The sequence below is a fragment of the Acipenser ruthenus genome, chromosome 20 (genome assembly GCF_902713425.1).
Source record: "Acipenser ruthenus chromosome 20, fAciRut3.2 maternal haplotype, whole genome shotgun sequence".
In the NCBI taxonomy this organism is placed as follows: Eukaryota; Metazoa; Chordata; class Actinopteri; order Acipenseriformes; family Acipenseridae; genus Acipenser; species Acipenser ruthenus.
In genome coordinates, this window is record NC_081208.1 from 10949964 (window position 1) to 10972331 (window position 22368).

General features: G+C 44.7%; 1 long non-coding RNA gene across 1 annotated transcript; it reads left to right on the plus strand.

Annotated features, from left to right (window-relative positions):
- Positions 1–2305: 2305 nt before the first annotated feature.
- LOC131698791 (uncharacterized) lies at positions 2306–3109 on the plus strand. The gene is made up of 2 exons (XR_009307817.1): positions 2306–2381; positions 2650–3109. It is a non-coding gene; the product is annotated as an uncharacterized LOC131698791 (long non-coding RNA).
- The last annotated feature ends 19259 nt before the right edge of the window (positions 3110–22368 follow it).

The following is a 22368-nucleotide window of genomic DNA, read 5'->3' on the forward strand; positions in this document are numbered from 1 at the left end:
CAGACACCTCCATTCACTGTGTCAGACACCTCCATTCACTGTGTCAGACACCTCCATTCACTGTGTGCCAGGCACCTCTATTCACTGTGCCAGGCACCTCCATTCACTGTGTGAAAGGTGGGGCAGGCGGCGCCAAATGTTCATGCAGTAACTCTGCCAGCACCATTCCGTGGAACGGCGACTCTTCTTCTTCCTTGGGAGAAGGAGAGGCAGAGGAGGAATAGGAAGCCTGTGAAGACAGCTTCCTGCGTGGGCTACTTTCCCAGTTGCATCGTCCGCTCTCCCTTGGCACAGAGCCATGGAATGAGGATGCAGCCACCTGTCTACCAGAGGGTGATGAGGAAGAGTGCTGTGCAGGAGTGAGGGGCGCTGTGCAGGAGTGAGGGGAGCAGAGTGTTCTGTAGAGCTGCGGAAGAGATGTTTCTCCATCGTGCGCTTAGAGACATTCCCGCAAAACTCGCAGAAACTACAGTTCAACAGTGCCTCCTTTGCGTGCTCTGGTCCCAGGTAGGAAAAGCATCTGCCGTGCTTGTCCTCAACAGGCAGACTGGCCTTGCATGCTTTGCAGGGATAAAACCCTGGCATTATGCAAGTAGCAATGCAGTGTACAGTAACAATGTACAGGTGCTGCCTCAGCCTGCTAAAAGACAGCAACGACCGGCAAGGTACCAGACGGGGAAGTAAGCATTGGTCAGCAGCGGGTCGGAATCGGGACGGTACCAGGTCGGTTCGGTGTTTAGCACCGGTTCAGTATGATACTGTACTGGGTGGGAACCGGGATGGTACCGGGAGGTACTGGGTCGGTTTGGTATCGGTTCGGTGACTGTAGCACCGGGTTGGGACGGTACGGTACTAGTCTCGTAATTTTGGTCGAAGCCAAAATGAGAATAAAATAACTCCAGCCAGAGCTATTGCAGCCTGGAGGGAGAGCACAAAGTCAGCTGACTTACGTTGCTTGAACAAGGCCGCAACGGGACATAACAAACAACCAGCTGTAGTGCCAAACGTGTAAATAGTAATACAGCGATTATTTTTAATATCACATATATTTTGTTTAAAAACACAATAAATGCGAAAATCTATCGCAGAAAAAGTAACAAGTACTATCTGCATAGGCTCTCATGTCAGGTTAGTTCTTGAAAGGAAAAATGGCGCTGAGGTCTGTGAGCGCTGTCATTTTGTGCCATCGGGGTGGGCATGACTGTGTCACAGGCTCTGCGAGCAGCTTTGATATATTTTATTCAAGTTTCGAGCCTTTAGGAGGTAAATATCCATTCTGCAACAGTTACATTTCGAACTTGAAAGGGAACCTAACTAAAGTCATGTATTTTTTTAATAATATGTTGCGACAATGTGTCTTGATTACCACCGTTTAGCTGGGCGGTACATGTATGTTTATTTGTATACAGCGCTCTTTGTTCAGAGGATGTGTGCGAGTTGAATCCCAAAATAAACAAAGCAAAACAAAATCCTAACTCCCTCATAGAGTATTAACTAAACAGTAAATTGCTGACTAAGCTAGCTAAGCTGCTTGCCGGTTGAACCCAATTCTAATATTAAGCACAGTTTTAATAGTACTTTGCTTCTGACCTCCGCTCAATCAGTCTCTCTGCCACACTCCACTCCACAGGCCTTAGCCTTAACACAGACCGCCAGCAGCGCATTCAGGGTCTTTAAATGTACCTGCCCATAAACCACAGGTGGTCTAGATTCCCTGGGACTCGCAAAGCCTGCTGGGAAAAGTGTTTTCGTACCTTGTCCTTAGGGATATTGGACTACAGTGTCTTATTCAGTGGTTATAGAGGGTATAGGCTCCGTGTTACCCGCTATCCTATATAGCTCCCCTCTATAGCTCTACCCCACATTTTACCACAATGTATATAGATTCCATTACTTTTTATCCAGTTGCCTAAATGAACATCAAACACCCCAATGCCAATATCATGCCTCAAGTGTGAGTCTCTCCTACCTGTTGTAGGTATGTTTCAAGGTGTATATATCGAAGGCAATTTCTTTGTTGTGTCTTGGTCTCCGGTGACTAATTCTGTAGCTTCTAGTGTACATTTTGTTTACATAACATCACCTGTGTATTACTGTGACGGGGGACTGCCCCGTCTTTATGAACATGGTTGGGACTGGCAGGGAGGGGGTTAAAATTCCTCCCTGCCAGGAAAACATGTGAGAATGTGGCTGGAGCCCTAATTGAATAATTAGCAATTATTGATTAATTGGGCTCCAGCCACAGGGGATAAAAGCCAGGTGAGAGGCCCTGGCTAGGGAGGAGAGTTCTAGAAGGAGAGGAAGATAGTGTTTTCTTTGTGTGCTGTTTTCTGTTTGTTTTGCGACCAGTGAAGACAACGCCCAGCCTGGAAACTTTATTTGTAAGTTTTGTTTTGTGTTTATTTTGTGTTGGAAACCTTTTTGTTTGGCCCTTGTGCCTATTTATTTTGTAGTTTTGTTTATTAAAAACTTTATTTTGAACTTTAAAACTGTCTCTGAGTCTCAAACCTCGGTCAATCCTGTCACAATTACTTTTTAATGTTTTGTAAACCACTGTAAATGAATACTGTGTGTGAAAATGTCTGTAGTTCATGTGGTGTTTCTTCAGTGGTAGTCAGTAAGGCTGTGTTGCATTGTGTGTGTTTGCAGGGCTGCAGCAGAATGCAGCTCCAGCTGGAATATGTTCATCATGTGGGGAGCCCTTCAAGTGTACAGCATCCAACTATCTGTACACCTGCCTCTCCAGCAACAGACAGCACTCAGGAAAACAGCATTTTTCAGCATGTGTTTGAATGCCTTCACTTGTTTTTGTTTTCTATTTAGAAATAAATCAGCAAATGATCTGCTTACTTTGAGTCAATGAGTGTGCAATTATATATGATCCAATTGAACATTTTCAGCCCTGAAGGCACATGGACCCCATGCATAATTCCCCATTCTGTTTTGAGACTAGGGTCTATTTGAATGATCTAAACAGAGGCAGATCTAAATACCGCCGTCCTGAAATCTCTAGATGTTTTCCAGCAGACCCATCATCTGTAGTAATGTTAAGTGGGTCAATAAATGAGACTTGAGTGGAAAACACCAGCAAGATAATTGGAGATGTTTTGAGGGAGGAACATACTCGATGAGAGTCCAGTGCAAAGGGTGCAGAGGCAGCTTTTCTCACACAATAATAATGTCATTTCCTATTCACGTCTCGACTGGTTAATGCACACAACTGCCTTCACAAGAGGGAACTAATCCAGAACTCATTTATTTCCAAGTTTAGCAAAGAAAAATAGGTGCTGTTTGCAGCATCCTCCTCTCTCTTGCAAAACAATATTGCCTACACAGAATCCTCTTTGCTTTTTTGTTCTGCTGCCTTGTTGTCTCTCCAGCCTCTAGCTATCATTTGCATAAAGACACAGATTGGATTCCGCCATCTGTATGATTTGGAGAGATTTCTGCTTGTCTGCAACAGGGGCTGACAGAGTTCCAATCCACACGGATCTGCTGCAGATAAAACCATTCTGCAGTCAATCAGCATCTGTGAATTCATTATACTACCAGTAAATACTGGAGGGAGGGCAATAAATTGCAGTTCCACAGTTCCATAAGTCTTTGACCTTGGTGTAAGTGTGGTTGCAGATTGGATTGTTCACTGTGGGGTGAACCGACAGCAGCAGACTGTAGATGAATAATAATAAATAAACCAGGACCAGTGTTTAACTGGTCAGATTCCATCTGATCTTCACATTTTTACAAGAGCCAAGGGTCCTGTTTGTGATTTCAAGTGTTCATCTGAGCTGTCTGTTAGTAAGTGTCCGGTTCGCAACTTTGAGGTTCTGTGTATAATGAAGAGCCTGAGCTGGTATAGATCCTTCTAATCTGTAATACACACTTTCTGTAGAAAGGCACAGCGTTTCATGCAAATGTGCTATTATGAAAACCAACATCTTCAGCGTGTATGTAACATGCCAGATAGTTTCAGTAGCTTATATAGTATTTATACCTCCATATTAAAAAAGGTAAGATGTCTCCACGCAATCACCAGCTTTGTCCTTTGGTCATTTTCCCCATGCTATGATTAAAATATTGACCAGGATTTGACAACTTCCTTTTCCAATGTTAATCCTCAAATCAAGGTTTATTCACCCCCCATCCCCTGTCCCCCCCCTTCTTTGTGTCATTTATCTTCATAATTCACATATTCAGATCAGGGATTAGCCTGGCTGCTCTTCACAACACACATTTTTAGCTCAGGGATTAGCCTGGCTGTTCTTCTTTGAACTCTCTCCAGGGCCACCGTGTCCTTTTGATAATGTGGTGACCAGAATTGAACATTCACAGTCCAGACAATTAAACAACCACCTTTATTAGAACACAACATTTTACAGATTTTCAAAAACACTGAACCCAAATAATGGTTGAAGACAAATAAAATAGAGTAAAAATAGTTGGAGCACAGCCACATCCTTTGGAGCATCCCGGTGCTGCCTGCTAAAAAACAAATAATAAAATAATAAAGCTATGCGATGTGCTCATCCCGGTAAATAAAAATGATTAGGCAGAGGAGCATTGTATTACCCCCCTGTGACAGGCTGACTGAGTGGTCTGGCGTCAGGCAGAAGCAGGAAGGAAAGTTGACACCAGGGAAGTACTGCAGGTAAAGGCTGTGCCGTTTTTATTAATAAATACAAAAATAAATCAAAAGTTTAAACAAAAAGAAACTGTGCTCACAGAGCGAAAATAAAAGGTGTAGACAGAAACAAATCTCGAACACAAAATATATAAAACACAGGTCAGGCTGAGCAGATTGCCTTCACCTTTCCTATGTTTAATTTTTAAGTTTCTCTCTCTCAGTTCTCTCCACTCTCGCTCTCGCTCTCTCCGCTCCTAAAACACCCACCTCGAGCTGGAGAGCTGCAGGCTTTTTCCATTACTCCTGGCAGAGGACGAGCACCAATCTCGCCTCTGCCAGAACACGTTTTAAAAATAAACAAAACAATAACACGGCGGTACGCTGTCACAAATTACAATAAATAAATCATAATACAAAACAAATACAAAATACACTGCACAGGGGCGGAGGGGGAGACCCCGATCTAAAAATAAATAAACAAAACAATGTACAGGGCACCTCGCCCTGTTACATATCCCCCCCCCCCTTGTGCAACGCACACTTGGCCCCAACGGCCACCTCCCCCCTCAGTCTCAAAGTCCCGAAAGAGAGGGAAGCACAGTGTCCATGGGGGTGGCCATGGTGGGAGGTCCGGCACCCCCCAATTCTTCGTGGCCGGCAGCTCCCTCTTCCGGGGCTCCCGCCACACACTATCCTGCCGCGAAAGTGCGGCTGGGGGAGCTGGTCTCCTAACTCCCCCCCCCCCCTTCTTCGTGGCCGGCAGCTCCTCTCCGTGGGGCTCTGGTCACAGTGTTTCCTGCCACGAAAGTGCGGCTGGAGGAGCTGGTCTCCTGACCTCTCCCCCTTTCTTCATGGCCAGCAGCTCCCCTTCATGGGGCTCCGGCCACAGTGTAGCGACCCCAGACGAAGCAGGACCCTCGACGACCCCAGGCGACGGCAGCAGCAGCGGACCCTCGGGAGGCGACGGCAGCAGCAGCAGACCCTCGGGAAGCGACGGCAGCAGCAGCAGACCCTCGGGAGGCGACGCCAGCAGCAGCGGACCCTCGGGAGGTGACGCCAGCAGCAGCGGACCCTCGGGAGGCGAACTCGGAAGGGGAGCCTCTGGCCATGGAGGTGGCAGTGGGAGCTCCACTTCTCCCTCGTACCCTATACCCTGTGCGGAGTAAAAGGCAGCCCCAGGTGATGCAGAGCAGCAGGCAGCCCCAGGCGATGCGGAGCAACAGGCAGCCCCAGGCGATGCGGAGCAACAGGCAGCCCCAGGCGATGCGGAGCAACAGGCAGCCCCAGGTGATGCGGAGCAACAGGCAGCCCCAGGTGATGCGGAGCAACAGGCAGCCCCAGGCGATCCAGGCGTGGCATCCCTGGGCGGTGCGAGGCTGGCATCCTTGGGCGGTGCGAGGCTGGCATCCTTGGGCGGTGCCAGGCTGGCATCCTTCGGCGGTGCCGAACTGGCATCTCCGGGCAGTGGCGAACTGGCATCCCCGGGCAATGCACGACAGGGCAGCAGCGGTCCCTCAGGAGGCGACTGCAGGAGGGGAGCCAGGACCAGCGGCGGTGCTAGGGTTGGCCCTCTTCTCAGCCGCTGCGACCCGGCGGTTTTCCCCCTTGCTTGTTTTAGCAACCTGTGCAAGGGCAGCTGCAGACCGCCAGCCTCCTGTTCCGGTCTATCCTGTCGTGAAGGGAAAGGCAGCTCCTACTCCTCTCCCTCAGGTGGTGGTGGCGGAGGCAGAGGCAGCTCCTGCTCCTCTCCCTCAGGTGGTGGTGGTGGAGGCAGAGGAGCTCCTGCTCCTCTCCCTCAGGTGGTGATGGTGGAGGCAGAGGCAGCTCCTGCTCCTCTCCCTCAGGTGGTGATGGTGGAGGCAGAGGCAGCTCCTGCTGCTCTGCTCCTGGTGAAGGCGGCAGGGGCTCCTCAACGTCTGGCTGCGAAGGCGACAGGGGCTCCTCCCCTTCTGGCTGCGAAGGCGGCAGGGGCTCCTCCCCTTCTGGCTGTGAAGGCGGCAGGGGCTCCTCCCCTTCAGGCTCCGAAGGCTGCAGGGGCTCCTCCCCTTCTGGCTGCAGCCATGAAACCAGCAGGCATGCTCCCTCTGCTGGTGATGGTGGGAGCGACACACAGTCCTCCCATTGTGGTGGAAGCGGAACCAGCAGGAACTCACCCTCTGCTGGCGGAGGTGGGAGCGACACACAGTCCTCCCATGGTGGTGGAGGTGGAATCAGCAGGAACTCTCCCTCTGCTGGCGGAGGTGGGAGCGACACACAGTCCTCCCACGGAGGCGGAGGTGGAACCAGCAGGAACTCTCCCTCTTCTGGCAAGTACCTGGGCTGTGGACACACCGACTCCCCCCTCTTGGTCTGTGGATGCACCGACTCCCCCCTCTTGGGCTGTGGACGTTCGGGCTCCTCCCTTTTAGGCGCAGGACGTTCGGGCTCCTCCCTTTCAGGTGCAGGACGTTCGGGCTCCTCCCTTTCAGGCGCAGGACGTTCGGGCTCCTCCCTTTCAGGTGCAGGACGTTCAGGCTCCTCCCTTTCAGGTGCAGGACGTTCGGGCTCCTCCCTTTCAGGTGCAGGACGTTCAGGCTCCTCCCTTTCAGGCGCAGGACGTTCGGGCTCCTCCCTTTCAGGCGCAGGACGTTCGGGCTCCTCCCTTTCAGGCGCAGGACGTTCGGGCTCCTCCCTTTCAGGTGCAGGACGTTCAGGCTCCTCCCTTTCAGGTGCAGGATGTTCAGGCTCCTCCCTTTCAGGCTCCTCCCTTTCAGGCGCAGGACGTTCGGGCTCCTCCCTTTCAGGCGCAGGACGTTCAGGCTCATCCCTTTCAGGTGCAGGACGTTCAGGCTCCTCCCTTTCAGGTGCAAGAAGTTCGGGCTCCTCCCTCTTGTCTCCCCTCCAGCAGCTGTAATCCCACTCTTCAGGGAGGGGGAAATTAACTGGAAAATGCCCCCACTCCCCACAGATGCAGCAACAGTACATCTGGCTTAGGTTGTGGAGGAGGGCTTCCCAGCTGATCTCCTCCTGTGCCTGCAGCTGCTGCTGACTGCAACTCTTCCTCCTTCCTCCCATCCTTCCTTTTCTTCCTCCCATCCTTCTTCCTCCTCACTCTCCTTTCTCCACACACAATAATAAACCAAAAAACAAAAAAAACTGCAGTACCCCCCTTCTGCCCGTGTCCAGGAGGCGCTGGTGATCCCACGCTGGACACCACGTGTGACAGGCTGACTGAGTGGTCCGACGTCAGGCAGAAGCAGGAACGAAAGTTGACACCAGGGAAGGACGAGCACCAATCTCGCCTCTGCCAGAACACGTTTTAAAAATAAACAAAACAGTAACACGGTGGTACGCTGTCACAAATTACAATAAATAAATCATAATACAAAACAAATACAAAATACACTGCACAGGGGCGGAGGGGGAGACCCCGATCTAAAAATAAATAAACAAAACAATGTACAGGGCACCTCGCCCTGTTACACCCCCCCCCCAACACACACTGGATGAGGCTGGGAGTGAGGTGGTGGTGGTTGTTGGGGAGTGAGGTGCTGGTAGTTGGGGAGTGAGGTGGTGGTGGTTGGGGAGTGTGCTGGTAGTGAATGGGGAGGGAGTTGGTGGTGGTGGTTGGGGAGTAAGGTGGGGGTGGTTGGGAAGTGAGGTGGTGGTGGTTGGGGAGTGTGGCGGTAGTGGTTGGGGAGTGTGGTGGTTGGGGAGTGAGATGGTGGTGGTTGTGGTGTGAGGTGGTGGTGGTTGGGGAGTGAGGTGGTGGTGGTTGTGGTGTGAGGTGGTGTTGGTTGGGGAGGAGGTGGTGGTGGTTGGGGAGTGAGGTGGTGGTGGTGGTGGTTGGGGAGGAGGCAATTCGAAAGCACAGCAGGACTTTTGCAAAGTAGGTTTATATACATTACAGGTTGATGGGAACTTGCTGGTAATTGGCTTGTAGATTGAATAATGAAATGAACAAGGCACTTGTATTAATGATACTATATATTTCCTGCCTGAAAACTGTACAAGCTTTGTTGGGCAGGATTTTCAAAAGGTTGTAAATGTTAATCAACAAATCGGTATGTAGCATTGCTTTTGGCATTTTCAAGCGGTCATTATGCCAATTTCATTATTAAATAATTGTCCTAATGTGATTTCTGAAATTAGGTTGATTCACGAAATAATGTTAATATCTTAACGAGCAGTGCTTCTTGCAACTATTTATTTTGTTTGAGTGGGAATTTAAAAGCAAATCCGTGTCATGTAGCCTATTTCAATTCTGGAAATGTATGACAGCTGACCTTTACTGTAGATTTTATTTGAATTATACAACTAAAATCTTGGTATAGAAAACAGATTTGCAATGCGTTATTCCCTTGAATGAGGGCAACATTTCTCACACAATTTCAAAGAATTAATGGATTGATTTAATTAACACATTTCATTTGAAAATCACTTGCTACTAAAGCTCTCGTTACTATACCACGAGTTTGATACAATAACACTGTTTTTGAAAATCCTGCCCATCTAATTGCAGTCTCACCAGTGCTTTATACAACCTCATCATAGTGTAAGGATTATTGACCACATTGTCAAACAGGTAACACAGCAATAACGATCCATGATATGGCACGGAACAGAAAAGCCAGAGCACTTGTTATGTGTTTGTTTTTTAAATCGCTCTCGCTGCAGTGATTTAGAGGACAGATCTCAAACCCCCAAAAAAGAAACTAAAAGAACACTGATATAAATATTTGCTGGAAAAGACAGCTGTTACGAGAGCTTGTCAGATTAGTATCCCACAGATTTAAAACTTGGCTGCGTAATAAATTGATGCTTTATAGGCCTGAGTCACCATCCTACACACACATCCAATCACACCAACACAGCTGAGACTCAGAGAGGGGTTCCTGAGTCACCATCTGTGGCAGTGTGCCCCGCCCAGGAGTGTTTTGTGTTATGTGTTGCATGTGGTGTGTTAATGTTGGTGTATAGGTTTTGGTGCATGGGATATAAATGGGTCTGTGTAGCACGAGTGATTTAAAATATATAGTTGTATTTAGGCACGGGAATGATTAATCACTTCACCTGCATCTATATACACTGTTGTGCCAGGATTCAATTACCAATTAATTATTCACTTGAATCCCAGCACGTGAACTAATTTGTGCAATCCCATGCTCACATACTTTATCTGCACATGAAGTGATTATGCATCCCCATGCCTAAATACAACTATATATTTTAAATCACTCGTGCTACACAGACCCATTTATATCCCGTGCACCAATACCCAACATTACCACACCACATGCAACACATAACACAAAACACACACATGGGCGGGGCACACTCCCACACCATCCTACACACACATCCAATCACACAGACACAGCTGAGACTCAGAGGGGGGGTTTCTCATCACCTGTACACTTCTACAATAATGTTTCTAACCAGCAGTAATTACAGAGCTAAAGAACAATGCCATTTCTCAATGGGGCTGTCAGTTAAGCCTCCAAATAGCAATCGGTTAATTGGGCAAATCGAATTGTTCGAATAAATATGAATGATTGTACTGCCCACATACATTTTGCACACGTAGAACTGTAGCACTAGTGCTAGTTTATATCATGTATATAAGATGCCACCCCCCTCCCTCTCATTCTGCTCATACATTGACATGCAGACGTGTTTTTCTAAATAATGTGGGAACCACAAACGGACTCAAAATACCCGGTTCCAATGACCGATACCCGTTTTGGACCCGATTCCAAAAATCTCAAATGCACAGCATTCCTTTTATGTGCTGTGGGCAGCACTCATTTGTATTTACATTGACTAGATGTGGTCATCAATCAGGAAACGCAGATGGAGCATGCAGCCCAGTTTGAAAAATACATCGTAAAAAAACATAAAAAAACAGTATTATTCCCAGTCAGGTCAATTCATTTACAGGCTGTTTGCCAAGAATACAGGCCTGTCGTCCTGCTCTGGATCCAAGGCTGCTCGCTTTTTGTTTAAATCGAACACACAGAGGGGTGTGTACTTACAAAGCATTCTCAAATCTGATTCGCTGGTAGGATGGGACCAACAAATCAGATGCTGGTTAACACGAGCAGGAAAAGAAGAGCATGCCCACTGCTTGTCTGTGGCAGAAATACTGTAAATAGCAAGGCAGGGTGTTCGGTGCAGTTTCGTTGATAAACTTAAATAATGTTATTAACTATGCACGTTACAAAAATGATTATTGAATCGATTATCCAATATTTATATCAATGTATATAATGAGGAATGGAATCGTTCGAAAAATCGATTTTCAATTTAATCGTAGCAGCCGTATTTCTTAACAGTAAGACTGAATTGTACCGGCTAGTATATTTTGTGTAGCCTCTCAATGTAATCAATGCTAACATGACGCATGTGGCAGGATTTTCAAAGGCCAGTGTTATTATATCGAACTCTTGGTATAGTAACAAGAGTGTTCATTAAATCAATCTGTTAATGCATTTCTCATTAAAAAGCTTAATTGTCGCACGTCACTTCCTGTCTCAAAGACTAGATAAGGGGAACTTGTTAATTAAAATGCATGTTAACGAGATCAAGAAAATGAATGGAAGCATAATTCGCTGTTATGGAAACTACTAGCATACAGGGAGACGGCTCTCCCACCAGCGAGCAGCAGCCAAATGGAAATAAAAAATAATGGGAATGTCTATTTTGTGTATAATTTATAAACTTCATTTAAAATTATGCATTTTGTCATGCAGAATGTACATTTTACATTTAAAATCATGCATTTTCTCTGGTACTCTTTGCTTGCCTCTGCAATAAATAAACTCAACACGATTAGAAATAGCCACCGAACACTTACAGTATTATAAGAACATTTTATATGCTTACAAACATGTAAAGGTGAAAGTGTACACTGTACATAAAGTGTGGGGGAAGTCTGACATTACAAATACGTCTAGGCAAAATCCATGTCAATGATCTCGATCACATTCCTAGTGCATCACTGTGTGTCCTTGTATGCCTGTTCCTTGTTCTTGTGTGGATAAGACACAGGTGTTAAAAGCCAAGGATGCATTGTAAATCCACACTCACCTAAGGAAACTTTATTATAATATCTAATGTGCCGGTTTCTATACCAAGACTTCAGTTGTACAATTTAAATAAAATCTACAGTAGAGGTCAGCTGTCATAAAATGTACTTATGCAGAATTCAAATAGGATACAGTTGCATTGATAATTTCTTGGTAGTAACATTACACTTTGTGCAAATAACGGTATATAATTTTAGCAATGCAGCAAATGTTCCGTAAGGTTACAAATGGTTAAAACAAGTGAATAAATCTCCTTCATAAGCACACGTATAGAAAAGGCTAAAATATTTTCATAACTACAAAGATTGAATTATCTAGGTTGTCTGTATGAAATTAACTCTGATCCTGTACACTCTCTCTGTCTCTGTATGGTCAGCCGCGGTCTGTTAAATTTCTGTTTCAAGGTGAGTTATATATTAAAACCCTCCTTTTCCAAGTCAAATGAACACTTTATAAATTATGACAATTAACACGGATTTGCTTTTAAATTCCCACGCAAACAAAATAAATTGTCGCAAGCCCTGCTCGTTAAGATATTAACATTATTTTTCGTAAATCAACATGATTCCGGAAATCACATTAGGACAATTATTTAATAACGAAATAGACATAACGACCGCTTGAAAATGCCAAAAGCAATGCTACATAACGATTTCTTGATTAACACTGGAGTTATCATTTACGACCTTTTGAAAATCCTGCCCATGTAGCCTTTATCACGTCCTTCAATGTAAACAATGATAACATGACGCATGGAGGCTTATCACGTCTTTCAATGTAATCAATGCTAGCATGACACATGGAACCTTTCTCAGTTGTGAATATAGGCTTCGACTCAGTCATGACAATCTTGGCGTTTCCGTTTTCATTTTAAAGACTGGTAATGTGACTTTAAGATTCAATATTCAACGATAGTGAATATGTGTTGCTGGCTAGATGTACAAGAATTGAATGTTTTTGTACATTGTAAATTAAAAATTTAAAATGTATCATATTTATAAAATGTGCTAAAAATAAATGCACAGTATATAGATTTCTGCTCCCCATTCATTTATTGTGTGTAGTACCTATAGATATATGTGGTTTACAACATTATTCCAAACGTCAGGTTACAGAGCAAACAAACCTCCAGCACATTTAAAAAGACTCCCAGTCGAAATGTTTGTCATTGATTTTTAGTTTCTTTTAGTATTTATGATTTTCAATCTTACACACATTCTGGTCTAGCTGTAAAAGGTACTCCTTTAAGTGAACCATAATATTAAGATGAGAAGGTTTGCTTTAATTAGTTATCCTGAGACCTGAGTTTTAAGACGTCCTATTTTCTATATTATCAATGTTAGAATATTCTGTTTCAGTAACTGAAGACTGCATTTCAATACCGCTTGTAGCAATTGCGTTCTCATAAATGACATGAATTATAACCACACTTTCAGGGAAAATGAATGAACCCAAACTAAATGGGCTGAATGTGTTGTATCGTGTCAGTTTTTCTGTATATCCTCCGTGTTTGGCCTGTCTGCACAGTAGGCCCAGCGCACTCCCTGTAGAAAGATATCAACTTCACTCCATCATACAGGGCTGGCATAAAGTCCCCTGGCTTGGGGAATATCCTTACATGCTTCTGCTCATCTTCTGCTCAGTGCTGACACAGAACAACCAAAGCAAAATGAAGCAATACAAAAGAAAAGGATCACATGAGGGTGCTGTTGAAGCCCTTGTGTGTACATCACCTAATTATCTCTGATTGTATACAAGCCAAAATGATAGAAAAAGCAAGAGAGGAGTAGTGGTTAGGGCTTTGGACTCTTGACCGGTGGGTCGTGGGTTCAATCCCTGGTAGAGGACACTGCTGCTGTACCCTTGAGCAAGGTACTTTACCTAGATTGCTCCAGTAAAAACCCAACTGTATAAGTGGGTAACTGTACGTAAAAATAATGTGATATCTTGTAACAATTGTAAGTCGCCCTGGATAAGGGCGTCTGCTAAGAAATAAATAATAATAATAATAAGAGAAACATGTGCAATAAAAGGCTTAATATGATTCCTGGAGCAAATTAGATGCAAGTAAATTGATTTTAAAACGTTTTAAAAACTATTTTGAACAAGGGCAAAGGCCAATTTAAAAATTGAATAAAATAATTTGAATGGTATTAAACTGGCTAGGAGCCTGGAAATGCCTTGTTACCATAGTCTGAATATATGAGGCAAAATAGGCTTCTAAATATAATAACACTGGCACTAGACACATTGACCAAGAGGGTGCAGCTCTGTGGTGTCTAGATAAGAGACTCAAACCACAAACATAGCAGCATGTGAGCAAGTATTTACAACCTGCATAGAGACAGCCTGTGCAACCGGATATATTTAGAGAGATTCAAACTCCGTTTAAGCAACCAAATCTCACAGCTGCTTGCCAATAAACAGAGTGTTTAAAAGGGACCAAATACAAAGTACACAGAAAGTGTACTTGGAACTGCAAACACAAGTCAAAAAGGAAGTTAGAAAGGCCAAGAGAGAGATAGAAATCAACATTGCTAAGGGGGCTAAAACCAATTCCAAAATGTTTTTCCAATATTATAACAAATAGAGTACATTCAAAGAGGAGGTTAAAAGTCTAAGAGACACAAATGGCAAAATCATAGACGAAGAAAAAAAAATAGCAAATATATTAAATGATTACTTTTCACAGGTTTTTACAAACTAGGACACAGACAACATTCCCCACATGTTAACCTCTTCCTATCCAGTTTTAAATAACTTTAGCATAACAGAGGCAGAAGTGTTAAAGGAACTAGGAGCTCTTAAAATAAACAAATCCCCTGGGCCGGATGAGATCCTCCCAATAGTACTCACAGAAATAAACGAAGTTATTTACAAACCGCTAACCATGGAAAATTACCTATATGGTAACAGTATCCTGGGAGACAGTCAGCATGGTTTTAGGAAAGGGAGATCGTGTCTAACTAACCTGCTTGATTTTTTTGAGGATGCAACATCGACAATGGATAATTGCAAAGCATACAACATGGTTTATTTCGATTTCCAGAAAGCTTTTGACAAAGATCCGCATAAAAGATTAATTCTCAAACTGAACGCAGTAGGGATTCAAGGAAATGCATGCACATGGATTAGGGAGTGGTTAACAGGTAGAAAACAGAAAGTACTGATTAGAGGAGAAACCTCAAAGTGGACCGAGGTAACCAGTGGTGTACCACAGGGATCAGTATTAGGTCCTCTGCTATTCCTAATCTACATTCATGATTTAGATTCTGGTATAGAACGCAAACTTGTTAAATTTGCAGACGTCACAAGAATAGGAAGAGTGGCAAACACTGTTGCAGCAGCAAAGGTCATTCAAAATGATCTAGACAGCATTCAGAACTGGGCAGACACATGGCAAATGACATTTAATAGAGAAAAGTGTAAGGTACTGCACGCAGGCAATAAAAATGTGCATTATAAATATCATATGGGACATACTGAAATTGAAGAAGGAATCTATGAAAAAGACCTAGGAGTTTATGTTGACTCAGAAATGTCTTCATCTAGACAATGTGGGGAAGCTATAAAAAAAGGCCAACAAGATGCTCGGATATATTGTGAGAAGTGTTGAATTTAAATCAAGGGAAGTAATGTTAAAACTTTACAATGCATTAGTAAGACCTCACCTAGAATATTGTGTTCAGTTCTGGTCACCTCGTTACAAAAAAGATATTGCTGCTCTAGAAAGAGTGCAAAGAAGAGCAACCAGAATTATCCCGGGTTTAAAAGACATGTCGTATGCAGACAGGCTAAAATAATTGAATCTATTCAGTCTTGAACAAAGAAGACTACGTGGTGATCTGATTCAAAAGGGGCATTCAGAACAGAAAATAGGAGGCATTTTTACACAGAGAATTGTGAGGGTCTGGAACCAACTCCCCAGTAATGTAGTTGAAGCTGACACCCTGGGATCCTTCAAGAAGCTGCTTGATGAGATTCTGGGATCAATAAGCTAGTAACAACCAAACGAGCAAGATGGGCTGAATGGCCTCCTCTCGTTTGTAAACTTTCTTATATTCTTATGTTCTTATGTTCTTAAGGTGCATGAAACAAACTTGGAGGCGGTGAAGTAAGGGGGTGGGGCTAGAAATAGAAAGACGTCCACATCACTCAAAACAGTCACAACAGGAAAAATCCTCAATGATCGAAGAAGAAACAACATACAGACATGACTCATTAATAATTCATAAACCTGACAAGAGCATGTGCAGTGCCATGCAAGCTAGTTTCTATTCCCTTTCATTTTAAATTGCAAAACAACTCATTTAAAAAAATGACAACATAATATAAAACAAATAGCTAGCAACAACTGAAATGTACATATATGTCACTGTGACAGAGACAGAATGATTCTTGGTGAGTAATCTCCCTCCTGACCTGTGAGGGCGCTGTGTAAATGGAACAGAGTGCCCTGGACTGGATGGCCAGACAATTCATTCCCAGGGTTAGACGGAAGTTGGTCATCTAGAAAGGGGGCGGAGCTACGATACACTAAATCAGCGACCTGGAAGGGAAACGACAAGGCAATCACGGATTGGAGGACTAGTTAAGAACATAAGAAAGTTTACAAACAAGAGGATGCCATTCAGCCCATCTTGCTCGTTTGGTTGTTGGTAGCTTATTGATCCCAGAATCTCATCAAGCAGCTTCTTGAAGGATCCCAGGGTGTCAGCGTCAACTACATTACTGGGGAGTTGGTTCCAGACCCTCACAATTCTCTGTGTAAAAAAGTGCCTCCTATTTTCTGTTCTGAATGCCACTTTATCTAATCTCCATTTGTGACCCCTGGTCCTTGTTTCATTTTTCAGATCAAAAAAGTCCCCTAGGGTCCCCCGAGTGGCGCATCCAGTAAAAGCACTCGCTAGAGTGCAGGATGCGCTCTATAGCCTGGATGTTGCGAGTTCGAATCCAGGCTATTCCACAGCCGACCGTGGACGGGAGCTCCCAGGGGGCGGCGCTCAATTGGCTGAGCGTCGCCCGGGGGGAGGGAGGGTTAGGTCGGCCAGGGTGTCCTCGGCTCAGCAGCGACCCCTGTAGTCTGGCCGGGCGCCTGCGGGCTTGCCTGTAAGCTGTCCAGAGCTGCGTTGTCCTCCGATGCTGTAACTCTGAGGCGGCTGCACGGTGAGTCTGCAGAGTGTAAAGAAGCAGGACTTCGGAGGACAGCGTGTGTTCATCTTCGCCCCTCCCGAGTCAGCGCAGGGGTGGTAGCGGTGAGCTGAGCCTAAAAATAATTGGGCATTTCAAATTGAGGAGAAAATAATAAAAAATAATTGGCAACGACTAAATTTATTTAAAAAAAAAAAAAAGTCCACTGGGTCGACATTGTCTATACCTTTTAGGATTTTGAATGTTTGAATCAGCTCACCGCGTAGGCGGTGAGCTGATTCAAACATTCAAACACAGTTAACCAAGGAGTCATGATTGACAGTACAAAAGGGGGCGTAGCGAAGTGATCTGTTCCTTGTTATGGTTAACGCTAAACCAGAAGGAGACCTGTATTATAATCATGAGTTTGTTTGTCGTGTTTAAAAACTGTGTTTGTTGTTATTAGACGGCTAACGTGATCCAGAGCTGTCGCTAAAGGCCAGCCCTAAACACGGACAACACTGCACCTTGGTGTTTAGAAATGAGACTATTATTATTTTGGGACCCGTGGATTAAAACACGCCGCTGTATTGCCTGTTAGCGTTGTTATTGTTTGTTGTATTTGTCTCATCAGATCATTGGATTTACAAATAAAATATCATTGCACCTGGATAATTGTTGTCTGTCATTGATCACTGCTGCATTCCTGCACCTGCACACTGTTAACCACTTTGCCACAGTCAGTCACCCATAATGAAAGAATAGCAAAGTGTAATAAAGCCATGTGAAAAGCTCAGAGAGGTATAGTAAAGCACATTTAAAAACATGGCAAACCATGGTAAACTAATGCATAGTATAACCATCGGAAAACTGCAATCCATCGTGCAAAGTTACAGTGGTAAACTTTTATAAGGGGAGCTCTTAAGGTCTGAAGCATTAATATTGCAATAACGGCAGTTTTGTAGTGGTTACCTTATAAAAGTTTGGATGATATTTTTACATGGTAATTTTGCAGTTTTACCATGCTTTTCCCATTGCTATACTATGCCATGTTTTTAATATGCATTACCATACCAATCTGGGCTTTACAGTGCTTACTTATACTTAACCAGGCTTTTACTATGAAACTTGTATCTGCACTTATTTCCAATTGTTTTTCATCATCTGTAATTTTAAATCAGCTGATCTATTTTAACTTTCATTTTACATGTGGTTGTGATAGATCTAAAAACGCCAATGAAACAGGGCGAGGAGCCCTGTAAAATGTATTTATTTATTTTTAGAACAGGGTCTCCCCCTCTGCCCCTGTGTTATTTTGTGTTCGTTTATGTATTTATTACGGTGGGGCACCGTGTTTTCTGTTATTTCTGTATTTAGTTATTGTATTTAAATGACGGTGAGAGCCATGCGCCATAGGTTTTGTTATTGTTTTGTTTTATTTAAACATGTTCCTTCAGAGGCGAGATTGGTGCTCGTCCTCTGCCAGGAATAAATAAAAAACCTTGTGCAGAAGGTGGCCATCTCCCGAGTTAATTAAGAGATTAATCTGTTGCTAAATCGGGAGATCGTCACCTGCATAAAAGCCTGCAGCTCTCTACCCTCGGGGTGGGTGTTAGAGCGGAGAGAGCGAGCGAAAACGAAACTAAAAGAAAAACATAAAGAATCAGTGAAGGCTATTGCCCAGCCTGATCGTGTATTTTGTGTTTGTGATTTTGTTTCTGTTTAAACCTTTTATTTTCGCTCTGTGAGCAAGTCTTTTTGTTAAAACCATTTGTTTTATTTTTGTATTATTTAAATAAAACGGCACTGCCGCGTCTCTTTATTATTTGAAAACTGCAGTGCCTGGTGTCAGTTTGTTTACTTCCTGCATCTGCCCTGACGTCACCGCCCAGCCATCCTGTCACAGCCAAGCTTTGCAGTTCTCATCCAAACTGCACAAGATGACATCCCTTTTACAAAAGAGACGCCTTATGCACAATGTATTAACTCAGGAGAGGACATGCTTCATTTGAATTCAGTCCTGGGCCTCTGTTTCAAAGTCTGTAAAGCCAGTTACAGCAGGAATTGGACGGCCTCCTCTCGTTCATACATGTTCTTCTGTTCCAGTGTCGATATTGAGCCACGTCTCCTCTCGTTTGTACATGTTCTTCTGTTCCAGTGTTGATATTGAGACTGGCCTCCTCTCATTCATACATGTTCTTCTGTTCCAGTGTCAGTATTGAGACTGGCTTCCTCTCGTTCGTACATGTTCGTCTGTTCCAGTGTTAATATTGAGACTGGCTTCCTCTCGTTCGTACATGTTCTTCTGTTCCAGTGTCGATATTGAGACTGGCCTCCTCTTGTTCGTACGTGTTCTTCTGTTCCAGTGTCGATATTGAGCCTGGTCTCCTCTCGTTTGTACATGTTCTTCTGTTCCAGTGTTGATATTGAGACTGGCCTCCTCTCGTTCATACATGTTCTTCTGTTCCAGTGTCGATATTGAGCCTGGTCTCCTCTCGTTTGTACATGTTCTTCTGTTCCAGTGTTGATATTGAGACTGGCCTCCTCTCATTCATACATGTTCTTCTGTTCCAGTGTCAGTATTGAGACTGGCCTCCTCTCGTTCGTACATGTTCGTCTGTTCCAGTGTTAATATTGAGACTGGCTTCCTCTCGTTCGTACATGTTCTTCTGTTCCAGTGTCGATATTGAGACTGGCCTCCTCTTGTTCGTACGTGTTCTTCTGTTCCAGTGTCGATATTGAGTCTGGCCTCCTCTAGTTTGTACATGTTCTTCTGTTCCAGTGTTGCTATTGAGTCTGGCCTCCTCTCATTCGTACATGTTCTTCTGTTCCAGTGTCGATATTGAGACTGGCCTCCTCTCGTTCGTACATTTTCTTCTGTTCCAGTGTCGATATTGAGCCTGGTCTCCCGTTTGTACATGTTCTTCTGTTCCAGTGTCATTATTGAGACTGGCCTCCTCTCGTTCGTACATGAACAGTAGACTTATTCTATATAAAAATCTTCAAATAATCCACCCAGATCAAGCGTTATGTTAATGAATATTAGAGATCGATTCAGTCCCATCAGCCAATCAGCTTCCAGCTCTAGCAGGCAGTAGATGTCCATTGCTATGTCACAGCATCACCTGTGAATCAAATTTAAAATCAATTTGCGCAGGTGCTGACTTTTTCATTTTGACTTGCTGTAATGAATACTAAACAAAGACACAATTAGTCCAAAATTATTTTATTACCCACTGTGGCAAAGTGGCTGAGTGATGCAGTACGTGAAAGAAGCAGACAGAGATAATTATAATCCGGTTTGGAAATGTTTTTATTGTATTTTTCCAGGTCTGGCGACCAAAAACCAAGACAATGTGTATTGCCGGGGGAATTACATGGGAAAAGATAATAAACAATATCCGGCCCACAATAATACCGACATGGTCACAAGTCCTGGGTGCGTGCAGTAGTGCTCTTGGTGGGTGATACAAGTTTATATTTGTGACAGTGGTGAAGTGCTGTCCGGTTTAGTGCTGGCCCTTGGTGACAGCTCCGGATCTGTGTTAGCCGTCTAGTAAAAGCACAAGACAAGACAATTACAAGACATACAAACAAAACACTCACGGTACTTTCCTAAGTGCAGCTGGGTCTCTCGCAGTCCTTCTGAGTTCATACATACAAACCATAGTGCAGTAATATTGCTCCATTCAGATATCTGGCACGGTCCTGAGGCACGGACAGTGTAGTAATATTGCTCCATTCAGATATATGGCACTGTCCAGATCAACTATAAGTAACTTCAATAAGTTAAAAGGTACTTGTTTAATAAAGTTTTTTTTTTCTCTCTCTCATTGTGTATATGATCTTTTATGACTATTTTACTAAAGGTTTTCTCAGCAGAAGGGTACTCGACAAATCATTACAAGTTCAAATGAAATCTAGGTTTTAAAATGTTGTTTTTAAAGAAAATAATGAGAAAAAAATGTTTTCTAATAGTGCCCTCTCGATGAGGACTTACCGTGTGGCAGATGACCTTGAAAACTACCTCTTCCTCTGCAGTAGGTTATGTTCAGGGACAGATTGCTACAAATGTGAATTTCATGTGTTGGGTAAAATGGGCAGCAAACGAGCCAGTGTTTTTCAAGGATTGAATCATCCTTTGAGGAATCAGGAGGGAATAGCATGTAGGTTAGTGTTAGGGTTAGGAGGAGGGAGAAGGGAACAGCGCGTAGGTTAGGGTTAGGAGGATGGAGGAGTAAACAGCGCGCAGGTTAGGGTTAGGAGGAGGGAGGAGGAAACAGCGCGTAGATTAGGGAACAGCACGTAGATTAGGGTTAGGGTTAGGACGAGGGAGGAGAGAACAGCACGTAGGTTAGGGTTAGGGGTAGGAGAAGGGAGGAGGGAACAGCACGTAGGTTAGGGTTAGGAGGATGGAGGAGGAAACAGCGCGTAGGTTAGGGTTAGGGTTAGGAGGAGGGAGGAGGGAACAGCGCGTAGGTTAGGGTTAGGAGGAGGGAGGAGGAAACAGCGCGTAGGTTAGGGTTAGGGTTAGGAGGAGGGAGGAGGGAACAGCACGTAGGTTAGGGTCATGGTTAGGAGGAGGGAGGAGGAAACAGCGCGTAGGGTAGGGTTAGGGTTAGGGTTAGGAGGAGGGAGGAGGGAACAGCGCGTAGGTTAGGGTTAGGAGGAGGGAGGAGGGAACAGCGCGTAGGTTAGGGTTAGGAGGAGGGAGGAGGGAACAGCGCGTAGGTTAGGGTTAGGAGGAGGGAGGAGGGAACAGCGCGTAGGTTAGGGTTAGGAGGATGGAGGATGAAACAGGGCGTAGGTTAGGGTTAGGGTTAGGAGGAGGGAGGAGGGAACAGCGCGTAGGTTAGGGTTAGGAGGATGGAGGAGGAAACAGTGCGTAGGTTAGGGTTAGGAGGAGGGAGGAGGGAACAGCGTGTAGGTTAGGGTTAGGGTTAGGAGGAGGGAAGAGGAAAAAGCACGTAGGTTAGGGAACAGCACGTAGATTAGGGTTAGGGTTAGGAGGATGGAGGAGGGAACAGCGCGTAGGTTAGGGTTAGGAGGAGGGAGGAGGGAACAGCGCGTAGGTTAGGGTTAGGAGGATGGAGGAGGAAACAGCGCGTAGGTTAGGGAACAGCACGTAGATTAGGGTTAGGGTTAGGACGAGGGAGGAGAGAACAGCACGTAGGTTAGGGTTAGGGTTAGGAGGAGGGAGGAGGGAACAGCGCGTAGGTTAGAGTTAGGGTTAGGAGGAGGGATGGGGAAACAACACGTAGGTTAGGGTTAGGAGGAGGGAGTAGGAAACAGCACTTAGGTTAGGGAACAGCATGTAGGTTAGGGTTAGGGTTAAGAGGAGGGAGGAGTGAACAGTGCGTAGGTTAGGGAACAGCGCGTAGGTTAGGGTTGGGGTTAGGAGGAGGGATGGGGAAACAACACGTAGGTTAGGGTTAGGAGGAGGGAGGAGAAACAGCGTGTAGGTTAGGGTTAGGGTTAGGAGGGAACAGCGCGTAGGTTAGGGTTAGGAGGAGGGAGGAGGAAACAGCGTGTAGGTTAGGGTTAGGG